This window comes from Dermacentor albipictus, unplaced genomic scaffold (assembly GCF_038994185.2).
Source record: "Dermacentor albipictus isolate Rhodes 1998 colony unplaced genomic scaffold, USDA_Dalb.pri_finalv2 scaffold_27, whole genome shotgun sequence".
NCBI classification, from domain to species: domain Eukaryota; kingdom Metazoa; phylum Arthropoda; class Arachnida; order Ixodida; family Ixodidae; genus Dermacentor; species Dermacentor albipictus.
The window spans coordinates 2072989-2088606 of record NW_027225581.1 but is presented as its reverse complement, the minus strand read 5'-3'; the positions used below and the strand labels follow the sequence as shown (position 1 = coordinate 2088606).

The window sequence follows — 15618 nt, the reverse complement described above, 5'->3', positions numbered from 1 at the left end:
TTTACTACCTCATTCTGCCAACTCTTCATTGCTGAGGATCCATTTTAGCACAATTCTTAAGCTTCCGTTGCATGCTACCGCAATTTTCGACCAGCCACCGCAAGCTAAATCGGGGAAAGCGGACCAGTTGCAGACGCCGGTATCACCTTCTTCATTCAGTTGTCGACTTTCAGTGCAGTGGCCCGGCCCTATCGGTTTCCTCTGCCCTCGAGTGGGCTCCTCGCCTCTTGTCAGCCAATTAGATAAAAGAAGCCGCTCAGCGTAGTCAATGATATTCGTTTTTCAAGCAAAGAAAAGTGACCTTCTATGAAGAAGAGCGTTTGATTGGTCTATTGAGACAACCCTGCGGGTGACCGCCGGATGATTACGTTGGTGGTTACGCAAATTAGAAGTCAGGAGATCGGAATGAAAACATATTGGAACAGTTTTACGTTATAGGGCCCATGGTCGCCCTATCTGATCTAAACCAGCTAAGCTCTTTGTAACCGAATTACGGCCGAAATTACGCAATCTTGTATCTGAACTTCTTAAATTATTTTTAAATACAAGTTTTGTTCCTTCGTACATCAGTGTCTGCGTCGCTCGAACCTGTCACCCGCTCGCGCGTCTCGGACGTCCAGGGTAGGGGGGAATAACAATGAATAACACGATTACTGCTACATTGTGTGGTATAACTAAAGATTTAAAAAAATTAATTACGGGGTTTTACGTGCCAAAACCACTTTCTGATTATGAGGCACGCCGTAGTGGAGAACTCCGGAAATTTTGACCACCTGGGGTTCTTTAACGTGCACCTAAATCTAAGTACATGGGTGTTTTCGCATTTCGCTCCCATCGAAATGTGGCCGTCGTGGCCGGAATTCAATCCCGCTCGCTAAAGATTATAAACTGCATCTGTGTGGTTACTCACCACCTCACCCACAACTGAATAGTTCGGCGTCTATCCAATGGCGACAGCTACGATGCTGTAGCAGCTATGTACAGCTGCTACAGACATACAATATGTAGCTTCATACTTGTAGTAGTACCTTCATACAGCTAATACTACTTTCAACATCTAGTGCAACGGGGGTCTTCGCCTAGCAGCACTAGTTCTAGGTTGCAGCGGCAGGCTTAACCAGGTCGGTGCTATATCGAAACGGGGAAGAAAGCACTCCTCGTCGTCTTCTTCTCATTCACTAGCACCATGCCTAATGACGAGTGCCTTCAGTACAATCACTGCCCACTGAAAGAGTAGCCATCCTGGCGACCTAAGGACAGGAAAACACAGGGGGGTCATGGCACTGCTTGAGCCGGGAGACGTGGACAATTTCCTGGCCGCGACGACGCTGGTCGAGTTGAGTAGAAGAAGGGGAAGACGACTGCGGAAGAGCCGGGCTTCTCATCAACTCCTGGTATTATGTCAATTGACGCAGTGTTAATTTGCAGTTACCGCAATATAATTAGTACCAAAGTGTGCGCGAAGGTGCGGGGCATCGACCAGTAGCAGTTTTGACGAAGCGGTGCGTGATTCTCTTGATTTACGAGAGGACTTTTTGTGTTGCGGTGCGGACTTTCCGCTAAGGCTAACGTAGGCCTCACACGAGTAATTAAGGCCACCGGTGGAGACGGGCCCGACCGCTAGTCTTAACACGGTGACGATTACGACCAAGATGGCGTCCCAAATGGAAGTGGCCACGTCAATGGGAGACAACATGGCGTCAGCACGGAGCATCGGCAGTCTCGGCGGGCACACGTGCATTGAAGTTCATGGAGGGGACATTACACCGGAAGAAGCCGAAGGCTGGTCGGCCTTAGGCAAGCGCATCAAGCAGATCATGGCCGGCAAGGAAAACGGTGAGTCCGCCGCCATTACTCGCCAGTCTAGACCCAAGACTAGGGCCAGCTATGCTAAGCATCGGTAACGAAAGCGGCGAGGATGCCGACAGACATGCCGAAAGAAGACACCAAGATAGTCATGAGACCACGTGGAGGTCTCAACGTAGCGAGAACTGAGGTTTCTATTATTATGTCGGCCGTCATGAGAGCGGCTCGAGTAACGAAGGAAGAAGCCAAAGCAGACACCATCTGCATGAACGCGCAGCAAAATATCATCGTCGTCAGCACCTCGGACGAGAGGCTTGCCACGCTATACTCTAAGGTCAAAGCCCTTAACATAGGAGGCAGGACATACGAAGTGAGCGGCTACCGAACGGCGCCGGACGGTGCGGTCAAGGGAGTCATCCGAGGCATAGTTGTAGGCGACTCCCCGCAGGAGATAGCCGAAAACATCGTGAACCCGTGCAACTCCCTAGCGGTGGAGGCGCACAGAATCGGCAATACAACCATGGCGATAGTACTCTTCGCAGGACAGAAAGTACCGAACTACGTCAAGTATGGCTCGATATTAGTCAGGTGCGGGCTTTACTGCAAGCACTTTGACGTGTGCATGCAATGCGGCAAGGTCGGCCATAGAAGAGACGTATGCCCGAATCCCAACACCAGAGTGTGCTTGGGCTGCGGAAACGTGAACCTCAGCGAGGATTACAAACGCGAATGCAAGCCCAAGTGCAAGCTCCGCGAGGGACAGCATGCAACGGGCGAGAGAGAATGCAAAAACGAGTACAAGATGCATTACATGGTCAAAAAACGGCAATGGGAACGCAAGATGGAAGCCATGCAGCAACAACCAGATCCGGAAGGCTTTCCGCCACTGCGAGCGCCGTATGCCGAGAGACCTCGTGGGGAATCGAGGCAGCCACAGCAGCCACAAGAGGGATAACAGCAAGGAAGGCAGGAGGGCCAGCCGCCACAGACCGTTACAGTCGAGGGAGAGAGTCGCCTGGGCTGACGCAGTCAAGGCAAACATGGCAGAAAAGAGACAACCATCAGCACAAAACGCCGCGAAGAAGATCCAAGGAGAGAACGGGGTGGTAAAAGCCCTGAGAGATTAGAACGAGATGCTAAAGCGGAGAATCACCGAACAGGACGCAACCATCAAGGAAATCAACGAGAAGCTAACGACATTAATTGGGTTGCCGCAACAGCAGCAACTGCTGCCGAAGCCCGCACAAGAGAGGAAAGAAGAGATAACCGAGGACGAACCAGAGGTTGAGGTGGACCCGAGAGCCACGAAAGAGGCGGGACCGGCTCCCAAGAGGAGAGCCATAGAGGGCACCAAGGAACGAAAGATAATGGAGAGAATCGAAAAACAGGACGACAGACTCGACCGTCTTGAGGCGACCAGCAAGGTAACCAATGAACGCCTCACTGCGCTCGCGCAAACAGTTCAGCAGATGCCAACGAACATACAGAGCACGATCAAGAACATGGCTGCGCAGATGCAAGCACAGCTGCAGACGTAGATACAGGCACAAATACAAGGTACGGAAGCACAGATCATCGCCAAACTGCAGCAATCATGGACGGGACAGCACGTACCGCACCATCCACACCACCAGTGAGAGACTTCTTGGTCTGGCAGTGGAACTCCAACGCTTCACCGGCAAGAGAGCGGTGGTGCAGCAAAACTTGCAGCAACTATCGAGGAAACCAGACGTCATAATGATTCAAGATTCAAGATGATAATGATTCAATGACACGTCCAAGGACAAGGGCAGAGGGGTCTGCACCTTCGTTAGGAAAGGGATCACCTTCATGGAACACGATAGGATCGGCAGAAGCGCCATCGAACACTGGACGGTGGAAGTAATCACGGGCAAGAGGAGGAAGGAGAGTACGTTCCTGGTGAACGTCTACAGCAATCCGTCCCATGGACAAGAGAAATTCAAGGCACTCTTCCACAAAGCGAGTTCAGTCGCGGGGACCAATACGCTCGTAGTGTGCAGAGACTTTAACGCTCCGATCCAAGACTGGGGCTACCACAGAACGACGGTCAAGGGGAGAGAGCTGATGCAAGACGCCATCGACATGGCACTGAACCTAATCACGGATCCGGCCTTTCCCACCAGGATCGGCACATCGGTTACGAGAGACACCACTCCAGACCTTACCTTCGTCAAAACCGACGGAGGATCGAGAGAAGCAAAATGGAGAAACACGGGCCAAGAGCTAGGCAGCGATCACAACATCATAGAGGCCGTCATACCGCTTGAAGGCGAAGGCAACAGCGGCATAAAGAAGCATCGCAATTACGGACTGGGACGCCTTTGAACGGCGCTACCCACGGTGCAACTGGACACTACGGACATCGAGCAATGGGCGGCAAACGGCGTTGAGACGACGGATGGAGCCGCCAAAGAGCTGGAGACGAACGAACAGATAGACAAGATGGACAGTCGGCTGGCGCACCTGATAGAAGCCAAGCAGTTCATAAATGCGAGGTGGCAGAAGCGACGAACCAAACGAAGTCTAAGGAAGAAGATCACCGAGCTCAACAGGCAGATCGAGGTCCACTGCAGGGTGCTATGCACCCAACACTGGAACGAGGCCTGCAACGAAGCCGACGGACAGATGTACAAGGGCAAGTCGTGGAAGATACTGCCGCACCTCCTCGACGAAACCAAGACCAAGGGCCACCAACACAACGACCTGACCAGAATCCTACACAAGGCAATCTGCGAACACGGGGAGGACGAGATCAAGGGGTGCTCGGATGCCAAGTACCTACAGACCACCCCCACGGAAAGACACCCGGATTACCACGGCAACGAGAATGAGACGCTAGATCGAGACATCCAGACGTGGGAAGTCAGAGTTGCCCTGCAGGATCTCAATGGCAGGTGCGCCTCGGGTCCCGATCGAGTGACCAACAGAGCGCTCAAGAACTTCTTCGAAGCGGCCATCGAAACGCTCACAAACTTCTACAACATGTGCTGACAAGAAGGAAGGCTGCCCAAGCAATGGAAAGCAGCCAAGATGATCCTCATCCCCAAGCCTGGCAAGCCGCCCAACATAGAGAACCTCAGGCCGATCTCGCTCACTTCGTGCGTGGAAAAGGTCCTCGAGCACGTTCTCATGAACAGGTGGCAGCGTTACCTGGAAGAATCGGAGCTTTACCCAAATTGTATCATCGGGTTTCGGAAGAAGCTCGGGACGCAAGACTCCATGATCTTACTGAAGAACGAGATCATCGGCGATACGACGGGCATCAAAAACAACAGAGCCATACACGGGCTGGACTTGCAGAGCGCCTTCGATAAAGTGAGGCACTCGGCTATCCTGGCCCAAGTATCCAGGCTAAACATGGGCAGGACATATCAGTACATCAAAGACTTCCTGACGGAACAGACCACCGAAATCTGCGTGGGAGACCTGCAGCTCGAAGAGAAGAAGCTGGGCAGCGTCGGAACTCCGCAGGGCTCGGTGATCTCCCCGCTTTTCTTCAACCTCGTGATGATCGGGGTGGCCAACCGGCTAGAAAGAGAAGCGGGAGTCCGGCACACTTCTACGCTGACGACGTTACGCTATGGGTACCGGGAGGAAGCCATGGACACATTGAGACAACGCTGCAAGAAGCTGTCAAAGCCATCGAGGAGCAGCTGGGTGGGTCTGGACTCGTTTGCTACCCGGCCAAGTCAGAACTGCTGGTGATTCCACCGACAGGAGCGGCCAGGAAAAGAAAGAATATGAAAGTTAAGTGCGAGCGGCCCAACATCACGGTCAAGACAGCGGGAGGACAAGTGATACCGGAGGTCGAGAAGATTCGAGTGCTCGGGCTGCTCATCCAGCGAAACCGAGTCAACGTTGAAACGGTCAATAAGCTCGCGGGCAAAGCGACCGCGGCAATGAGACTCATCAAGAGGGTGTCCAACAGAAGAGCGGGGATGAAGGAGGAGAGCCTGACTAGGCTCGTTCCATCCTTCGCAGTTAGCCACATCACGTACGTCGCCACCTTCCACAACTGGAGGCCGAGCGAACGTAACAAGATAGACGCCACCATACGCAAGGCGTATAAGGCGGCACTCGGCCTCCTCGGGAGCACGAGCACCGAAAAATTCATGGCGCTGGGAGTCCACAACACGCTGGACGAAATAGCCGAAGCACCGATAACGGCGCAACTCGAGCGTCTCTCTGGAACGAGAACCGGGAGACAGATACTGCGGGACCTTGGCCTCGAGCCGAGGGAAGGCAAGCAGCAGAAAGACGTACTTATACTGGATAGCATCAACAGAAAGCTCAGGGTCTGCCCGATCCCGAGGAACGTGAACCCCGAGCACAACAAGGAGCGGAGGTTGGCGAGGTAGTGACCTCAACGCCAGAGAAGAAGGCGCCGTCTACGTGGACGTGGCGGAGTATCGAGGGAGCAGCGACGCACACGCGGTGGTGGCAGTCGGGGCATCGACGGGTGCAACGAAGACCGCGGCGAGCGTCCGGACTCGAGAGGCGCACAGGGCGGAGGAGGTGGCCACCGCCTTGGCCGTCTCCGACCCCGGATGCACTAGTGTTGTGTGACTCTAGAACGGCAGTGAAGAACTACGCCAAGGGAAGGGTATATAGTGAGGCTGCGCGCATACTACGGAAGGCCGAAGGCATCGGACGCAAAAGCGCTGTGGTGATCAAGTACTTTCCGGCCCACACGGGCAGTGACGTGTCGGAACGCGGGAACGTGAACCACAACGAGACGGCCAACTCGGCCGCGCGAGGACTAACCAACCACGCAGCTGCAAGCATGGCCGACTGGGAGCATTGGTCGCGGTGTAGTGTCAAGCACAAGATGACCACCTTCAAAGAAATAGCGAAGTGGTACATACCTAACAGACAGACTATGCGACCACCTCACCCGGGGCTTACCCGGAAGGAGGCAGTGTTATACAGGCAATTACATACGGGGTCCCTGCTCACCCCGGTGCTAGCTAAGCACGTGTGTCCGAGCATGTACGCGAGTGACGTGTGTAGAGTGTGCGCTAAGGAGAGAGCCATCGCGGCTCAGATCCTTTGGGACTGTAGTATAAATCCACGAGAAGCCAGACGATCCACGACGATCCCGCCGCAGCTAGAGGCTGCAACGAGGAGCTATGATCAAGATACACAACTCAAGGCCGTCCATCAGGTCTCAGCAGCTCTAGAGAGACAGCGACCACGCGAAACCGAGGAGATGGGAGCAGCACCCCCAGGAAGGGGGCGGCGGCCCTCTCGGATCAGCGGAAGTAGCGAGGAACTAAGACCTCGAGGAGCACAATGCACGAGACTGATGTAGTGACCGCATCGCGGTAAAAGCTTGTCTTGCCTGCGTGTAGGGAGCCTAACCGACTCTGAAGGCATTTTCACTAAAGTTGTTCTCTCTCTCTCTCACGACGCTGGTCGCAAGGCGCTTCCGTTGGCTGGATGAGGTAGTCGACGGCAGATGCTTGTTTCAGTACCCGATAAGGACCGTGGTATTTGGAGAGCAGCTTGAAGGAAAGGCCGGATGGAGTAGAGGGCACCCACAGCCAGACCAGCGAGCCAGGAGCAGAGCACGTAGCCGCAGTAGATGAATCATGGCGATGCTTTTGGCGCCAAAGGCCCTGGAATGTCCACGAACGAGCGAGCTGGCGACATTCTTCGGCCTAAGCAGCCGCTCTAGAAAAAGTCGTGCACTTCGAAGCATCTGGTCGGTAAGGCAGAATCGTGTCCATAGTGCATGAAGGTTCATGTCCGTAAAGGAGAAAGAAAGGGAGAACCGAGTGGTGCTTTGCGTGGTGGTATTGTTAGCGTAGGTAAGGAAAGGCAGAATGCGATCCCAATTCAAGTAGTCAGATGAAATATACATGGCCAACATGTTGCCAAGGGTGTGGTTGAAACGCTCTGTCATCCCATTAGTTTGAGGATGATATGCTGTGGTATAGCGGTGAATGATGCTACACTCCCTTGGCAATGCTGCAATGACGTCGGAGAGAAAAACGCGATCGCGGTCGCTCAGTAGTTCTCGAGCTGCTCCATGGCGTAAAATCAGGTTTTGAAGCATAAAACTCGCAACTTGTTTTGCTGTGGCAGATGCTAGGGCTCAAGTTTCGGCGGACCGTGTGAGGGGGTCGATAGCAACAATAACCCAGTGGTTGCCACTTGGAGTGTTGGGAAGCGGACCGTATATGTTAATGCCGACGCGGTCGAACGCGCGCGCGGGGCAACGTAAGTGTTGCAAGGGCCGATGGCGTGTTGAGGTTGCGTCTTGCGTCGCTGGCATATGAGGCAGGACCGGACGTACTGGCGAACGAATCGGTACATACCGCGCCAGTAGTACCGAAGCTGGAGGCGAGAGCGTGGTCGCATTGGGGATCGTCGTGGAATGTGGCGCAGATGTCAGGGCGCCGGTGTCGGGGTATAACAAGCAGCCACTTGCGACCACTCGAATAGTAGTTGCGGCGGTACAGCACGTTATCCCGAATGATGAAGTGTGCGGCTTGACGACGGAGTGTCCGAGAAATTGGCGCTTGCGACTGGCTAGACAGGAAGTCAATAAGCGAAGAGATCCAAGGGTCCTTGCGCTGCTCTGATGCCATGTCGGTAATGTTGAGGGCGAAGGCTCCATATGTGGAAATAGACGAGTGTACAGGACCGGATGGCAGGGGTGACTGGGATAGAGCGTCCGCGTCTGAATGTTTTCGGCTGGAGCAATAAACAACGCGGATGCTGTCCTCTTGTAGGTGCAATGCCCAACGCGCGAGCCGACCAGTTGGATCTTTTAATGAAGATAACAAGCATAGGGCATGATGGTCAGTCACGATGTCAAATGGACGCCCGTACACATAAGGACGAAATCTTCCGATTGCCCAAAGGATGGCCAAACATTCCTTTTCAGTAAGCGAGTAGTTCGCCTCGGCTTTGGTAAATGTGCGGCTGGCATACGGAACGACGTACTCTTTGAAGCCATCCTTGCGTTGTGCAAGAACAGCGCCGAGCCCGACATCGCTAGCGTTCGTATGGATCTCAGTTGGTGCAGAGGAATTGAAGTGTCGCACTACTGGAGGAGAGGTGAGAACATGTTGCAGTTCTTGGAATGCGTCGTCGCACGCCAGGGACCAGGCTGATAGGTCAGAACTGCCGGTGAAAAGGTGCGTCAAGGGGGCGATGATAGAGGCAAAGTTACGGATGAAGCGCCGGAAATATAAGCACAAGCCGATGAAATTGCGAAGCTATTTCATTGTGGTTGGTTTAGGTAACTCGGTTACGGCGCTACGTTTCGTGGGGTCCGGGAAGATACCGTCTTTGGAAAGTACATGGCCCAGAATAGCAAGGGTGCGAGCGCCGAAGTGGCATTTCTTCCAATTTAGTTGCAGTCGTGCAGTGGGGAGGCACGCAAGAACTTGCTCGAGGCGGCTGAGGTGCGACGCAAGGTGGGTGCAAAAGACACAATATCATCCAAATAAGAAAGGCACGTTTTCCACTTCAGCCCTCACAGAATGCTATCCATCATTAGCTCGAAGGTGGGCAGGCGCATTGCAGAGGCCGAACGGCATGATGGTGAATTCATATAGCCCATCAGGAGTTACAAAGGCTGTCGTTTGGCGATCGGCCTCTACCATTGGCACTTGCCAATACCCGGAGCGCAGATCCAGCGAGAAAAAAAATTATGCTCCCTGCAGACTGTCCAAGGCATTGTCAATGCGCGGCAGAGGATAGACATCTGTGCGCGTTATTCGGTTAAGGCGGTGATAGTCGACGCAGAACCGAATGGAGCCATCTTTGTTTTTAACAACGACAACCGGAGATACCCAGGGACTGTTTGAGGGCTGGATGATGCCACACTGCAGCATGTCGTCAACGTGCTGGTCGATGACATGGCGTTCAGCTACCGACACACGATACGGACGCTGGCGCAATGATGTTTGTTGGCCGGTGTCGATACGGTGAACGACTGCGGACGCCCGGCCCATGGATGGTTAGCCAATGTCGAATGAGGCACGAAAACGCTGGAGGAGCTTGATGATTTAGGTGTGCTGCGCAGGTGTGAGTTCTGCGTCGGCGGCAGGAGTGAAGACGTCTACAGGAGCATCGGTCGCGGTGGGAGGAGTTACGGCACAAATCGGAAGGGATGCCGTATCACCAAACATGCATGGTGGCCGGAAGAACGCTATCGAAAGCTTCAGCGGTACTCAGGCACTCGCCGTGGAGTAGAGATGATGGGCAGGCGGACGGATTGCACACGTAAACGGCAGCAGAACCTTCGCAAAAAGTGACGACAGCAAACGGAAGCAGAAAGTTCCCGCGGCGCGCACAAGTTGACGATGGCGTAAACAGAACAGATGAGTTCGCAGCAGAGCAGAGTAAGGTGCGATATCGATGTCTGAGGCGGCAACAACTTTAAGAGAATATTGGTTGTCAGGGTCAAAACACGGCACTGACAACGTAAGTTCGCAACGAGCGCAGTCGATAAGAGCTTGACTTACAGACAGAAAACGAGGTAGGAAGACAAATTCGATAACATGCATAACGTTTTGAATAACAACCCCGGCTTTGCACGACGCTGAAGGCTGAATGCGATGCGAGGTTGCCGTACGCAGAGAAAGAGAGGTAAGGGGAATGGTCACATTGTATAAATTGCAGCAGTGTCTCTCACTAATAATAGAAACCGCGGCTCCGGTGTCGAAAAGTGCGTGTACGATGACGCCGTCTACGGAAAGTTCAATTTCGTTCGCCTGTGCAGAATCAGGCCTTGAAATCTTCGACGTAAACGCAGTTTTTGCCTCTGGAACTGCGACTGTTAGTTTTCGTCTCAGGCTGGGCTGGGTCGGCGAACCATCGGGGAAATGGAGCTGCCACGTGGAGATGGCGACCGGCGTGAATAGAAGAGGAGGCGACTGTAAGACGAGTCCGGAGGAAGGATAGATTGGTCCTGACGCGGAAGTCGAGCAGGCCTGTAGCTTGAGGCGCCCCACTGTCAAGTAAACGGGGGCTGCGATGGCGGCAGCATAGGGCTACGTGGCCCGGAAAATGGCAGGAATAACATATTGGCCGGTTATCAGGTGTTCGCCACGGGTTGACGACAGCAGCTCCAGCAGCCGAGTAAGGAACCACAATCGGACGCGAAGGTGGCGGTGGTACATGGAAGGTGCCGGTGGCCCGGTAGGCATCAGGAGCCGGAGGAGCCTAAGGCCGGGCGACAACGTCAGCGCACGTTAGCGGTCCATCTGCAGGCTGCGGAGGAGGGGCAAATGGCAGCGCCGCGGCAACTTGCGTCTGATTGACGTGACGAAGCGAAGGAGCCAGGTTTGTCGGCGGCTCGGGTGCACTATTCGCCTGAGAGAGTTGGCGTGCGACTTCCTAGTGGGTGAACTGCTTTATCTCCGGCATTAAAGCAGAGATGTCGGCAGCGTCGAGGCCGAAATCCAACGGCGATAGATCCGCAGTGTCCTTCTGAGCAGCGCGTGTGACAACGCGCGCACGTTGCTTGCGCAGCTCGTCGTACTGCTGGCAAAGCTGTATGACGTCGGCAATCGTCCGGGGACTCGTCGCGATGAACATCCGACTGCGGAGTTCCAGGATGCTGAAGAGAAACCCAGCTCCTCCGCCAAATGCAACGGGGGTGTTCGCCTAGCAGCACTAGTTCTAGGTTGCCGCGGTAGGCTTAAACAGGTCGGTGCTATATGTAAACGGGGAAGCAAGCACTCCTCGTCGTCTTCTTCTCGTTCACTAGCACCATGCCCACTGCCTTCAGCACAGTAGCTTCATACAGCTACATGTTTTAGTGCCAGCCACATAAGTGTCTGCCCCGCAGGGGCGTCTGCGTGAGCTGGCGTTTGGTGTGTTGCGACACCACGGACCCGAGCACATGAGGGTTGGACCCTCCCGCGTGTAGCCGTGCGCGGCGTAGCCGTGTCTGGGGAAAAGCGGATCCTGGGGGTTGAGCCGATGCTGGGTGTTTTGACCTTTAAGGCCCCCCGGCGGAGGCACACACCCTTTTGGCCTCTGCTTCACATAGACGGCACCCCCGGACTGAACCACCCGGGGGAAATCGGCAGTCGCCTTTTCCTGTCCTCCTCTCCAATCTTCGTCTTTCTCTCTCGTCTTTTTCATCTTTCCTGTCTCTCTCATTACTTCTCATCACTTCCTAGTTTCCCGGCGGCAAGGGTTAACCTTGTGTAGCTGGCCAGCCTTGGTTATGCTGTATTTGGTTATAGCAGCGATGTACGGCTGGCGTTGGCATGGTTTCTATAGCAGGAGCTCCTGTCACGTCCCCCTGTTGGGCTCCATGGTGGGTGGTCGGCATCGCGGCCGAAAACCCAACTGTACTTATGGAAAACGCTTTTCCTAAACTCCCTGATCGCCCTTAGAAGCGAGGGCGCACCGAAGAGGTCTTTCAGTTTTTCGGACGCCAAGTCCACAATTTTCCACGTTTTCATGTCATCCACTAAGAAAAACCAGCTAAACAAGCACGAACAATCTCCCCTTTCCTTGTCTCTAAGTCTCTTACCGAAGTTTTTGGCCCAGGATAAAAGGTGTCGAGGATGGCTAGCGGTGACCTCCTCTTGGAGCTCCGCGACCAGAAGCAATTTGAGAAGCTGCCACAGCGAGTATCATATGGGGAGACCCAAGTAGTAGTAACCCCGCACCGCACGATGAATACCACCCGCGGCGTTGTCTCGGACGATGATTTGCTGGAGCTCACTGAGGCTGAGCTCTTGGAGGGCTTCAGCGAACAGAATGTCATAAATGTCAAAAGAATTAAGATGAGGCGAGATGGAAAAGAACTTGCGACCAAACACCTAATACTCACCTTCAATTCAAGTGTCCTGCCCGAGTCAATCGAGGCCGGGTACATCAAGCTCCGTGTAAGACCGTACGTGCCGAATCCCCACCGATGTTTCAAGTGCCAGCGTTTTGGCCACAGTTCGCAGAGCTGCCGAGGCCGCCAAACTTGTGCGAAATGCGGCGCGCATTAACATTCCTCCGAAGCCTGTGAGAATTCTTTCCACTGCGTAAATTGTGATGGCGAGCATGCCGCATACTCGCGGTCATGCCCGTCTTGGAAGAAAGAAAAAGAAATAGTAACAATCAAAGTAAGAGAAAACATATCATTCAAAGAGGCACGCAGGCGGGTTGCATACCTTCCTAAGGCCAGCTTTGCCGAAGTGGCGCGTCAGGGGGCAGCGTCACAACGGCCTCCGGCGGCTGTCCGACCCACAAGCCGTGAGTCGGCAGTTACGCCATCAGCCTCCGCGGCGGTTGCAGCTACCGCTGCTCCGTCTACCCAGCAGATGGGGCCACCGACCCCGAAGGTGGGCGCCGCTGAGGCAGCCCCACCCTCCCCCTCCCCTTCCAGCGCTGGCAACAGCCGGTGCAGCCAAATTCCTCAGGGAGCCCAATCGACCTCCGGGCTGGTGGGCGCAGGGGTCTTGCCCTCCAAGGCGGGACTCTCTCTGAAAACTTCTCGCTCGCAAGAGCACGTGTCCGGAGCCTCACTAGAGGCAATGTACACTACACCTGTCCTCAAGGCGCACCAAACGCCTAAGGAGCGGCGAGGCTCCCTTGAACGCTCCAGAAAGGGCAAAACCCCGGTTACAGGGCCTCGAAAGAGCTCTGTAATCTAAGGCATCACTGCCGTTTCCGTAAGCACAGCACCAATTTACTATAAAAATGGATACACAAATATTTCAGTGGAACGTCAGAGGTCTCCTTAGAAACCTTGATGATGTGCAAGAACTCATCCACAAACATAATCCAAAAGTGCTGTGTTTACAGGAAACACACTTAAAATCTATACACACAAACTTTCTCCGAAAGTATGTTACGTTTCGCAAAGACAGCGAGGATGCTGTCGCAGCATCTGGCGGTGTAGCCATTATTGCTGACAAAAGTATAGCATGTCAGCATTTAAAGCTCCAAACGGCCCTTGAGGCCGTGGCCGTCCGAGCCGTACTTTTAAATAAACTCATTACAATCTGTTCTCTGTATATACCACCACATCATCACCTTCACAGACGCGACTTAGAGTCATTAATAGATGAGCTCCCGGACCCCTATTTTATTCTTGGTGATTTTAATCCACACAATAATTTGTGGGGCGATTCACGCTGTGATGCGCGAGGTCGCGTCATTGAAGAGGTGCTTTTTTCCTCTGGAACATGTCTGTTGAACACGAAGGAGCCCACATATTTTAACCTGTCCAACAAGTCATACTCTGCCATAGATCTTAGCATTTTATCGCCGACGCTTTTACCCTATTTTAAATGGAATGTGCTTAACGACCCGTATGGGAGTGACCACTTCCCAATAATCCTTACTACCCCGAAAGAAGATCAACTTCCCGCGCAGGTCCCTCGGTGGAAGGTTGACTCAGCCGATTGGGAACAGTACCGAACTCTTATACATATGACTTGGACTGAGATGTCCTGTATAACCATAGATGACGCTGTTAGATACTTTACAACTTTTACACTTGATGCCGCATGCAAATGTATTACTCAAGTGAGCGGCATGGGTTCCAAACGGCGTGTTCCCTGGTGGAACGATGCATGCAGGAAAGCACGGAGGAACCAGAAAAAAGCGTGGGCGATATTTCGCGATTCTCCAACTGCTGAAAACCTGGAAAACTTTAAACATGTCAAATCCCAGGCAAGGATAACGCGCCGACAAGCAAGACGAGAGAGTTGGACGAAGTTTATATCAAGCATCAACTCGTACACAGATGAGACAAAAGTCTGGAATAGAGTGAAGAAAGTTAATGGGCAACAAACGTATGCCTTACCTCTAGTAAATAGCCACGGAGAAAGCCTTGAAGACCCAGCCAACTTTCTCGGTGCACATTTTGAATACATATCGAGCTTTTCACACTACTCCGAAACCTTCCTAAAATACAAAACACAAATATAACAGCAAGAATTAGAAAGAAAATCTGCTAAAAGTGCTGCGTACAACGATCCATTCTATACAGCAGAACTGCAGGCAGCACTAAACTGTTGTAATACATCCGCCCCAGGTTCAGACCGCGTAATATATGAGATGTTAAAACAACTACCATCCGAAACACAGAAAACCCTCCTTTACCTATACAACGTTATTTGGTCTTCCGGCGAGATCCCCTCTGTTTGGAAGGAGGCTATTGTAATTCCAATCCTAAAACACGGAAAGCATCCTTCCTCTGTATCGAGTTACAGGCCTATAGCATTAACAAGTTGCCTCTGCAAAGTATTCGAAAAAATGATTAACTATCGCCTACTACACTTCCTAGAATCAAACAAATTGCTGGACCCATACCAATGCGGGTTTCGGAAGGGTCGATCCACCACTGACCATCTCATACGTATCGAGGCACGTATCCGTGAAGCTTTTGTCCATAAGCAGTTTTTCTTATCAGTATTCTTAGATATGGAGAAAGCCTATGATACAACGTGGCGGTTTGGGATTTTGAGAGACCTCTCATAGTGAGGTATACACGGAAATATGTTCAATGTTATCGAAAGTTATCTGTCGAATCGGACATTCCGTGTTCGAGTGGGCACTGTTCTGTCACAGAAATTTGTACAGGAAACTGGAGTGCCGCAGAGCGGGGTGCTCAGCTGCACGCTCTTTATAGTAAAAATGAATTCTCTTCGTCTACACATACCACATAACATCTTCTATTCGACGTATGTTGACGATGTGCAGATAGGTTTTCAATCAAGTTCTCTTGCAATCTGTGAGCGACAGATCCAGCTTTGTCTTAACAGGGTCTCCAAATGGGCTGATGTGAACGGGTTCAGATTGAACCCACAAAAAAGC

General features: G+C 52.8%; 1 pseudogene; it reads left to right on the top strand.

Annotated features, from left to right (window-relative positions):
* The first annotated feature begins 1652 nt into the window (after nucleotides 1–1652).
* On the top strand, nucleotides 1653–3443 carry LOC139052592 (uncharacterized; annotated as a pseudogene).
* The last annotated feature ends 12175 nt before the right edge of the window (nucleotides 3444–15618 follow it).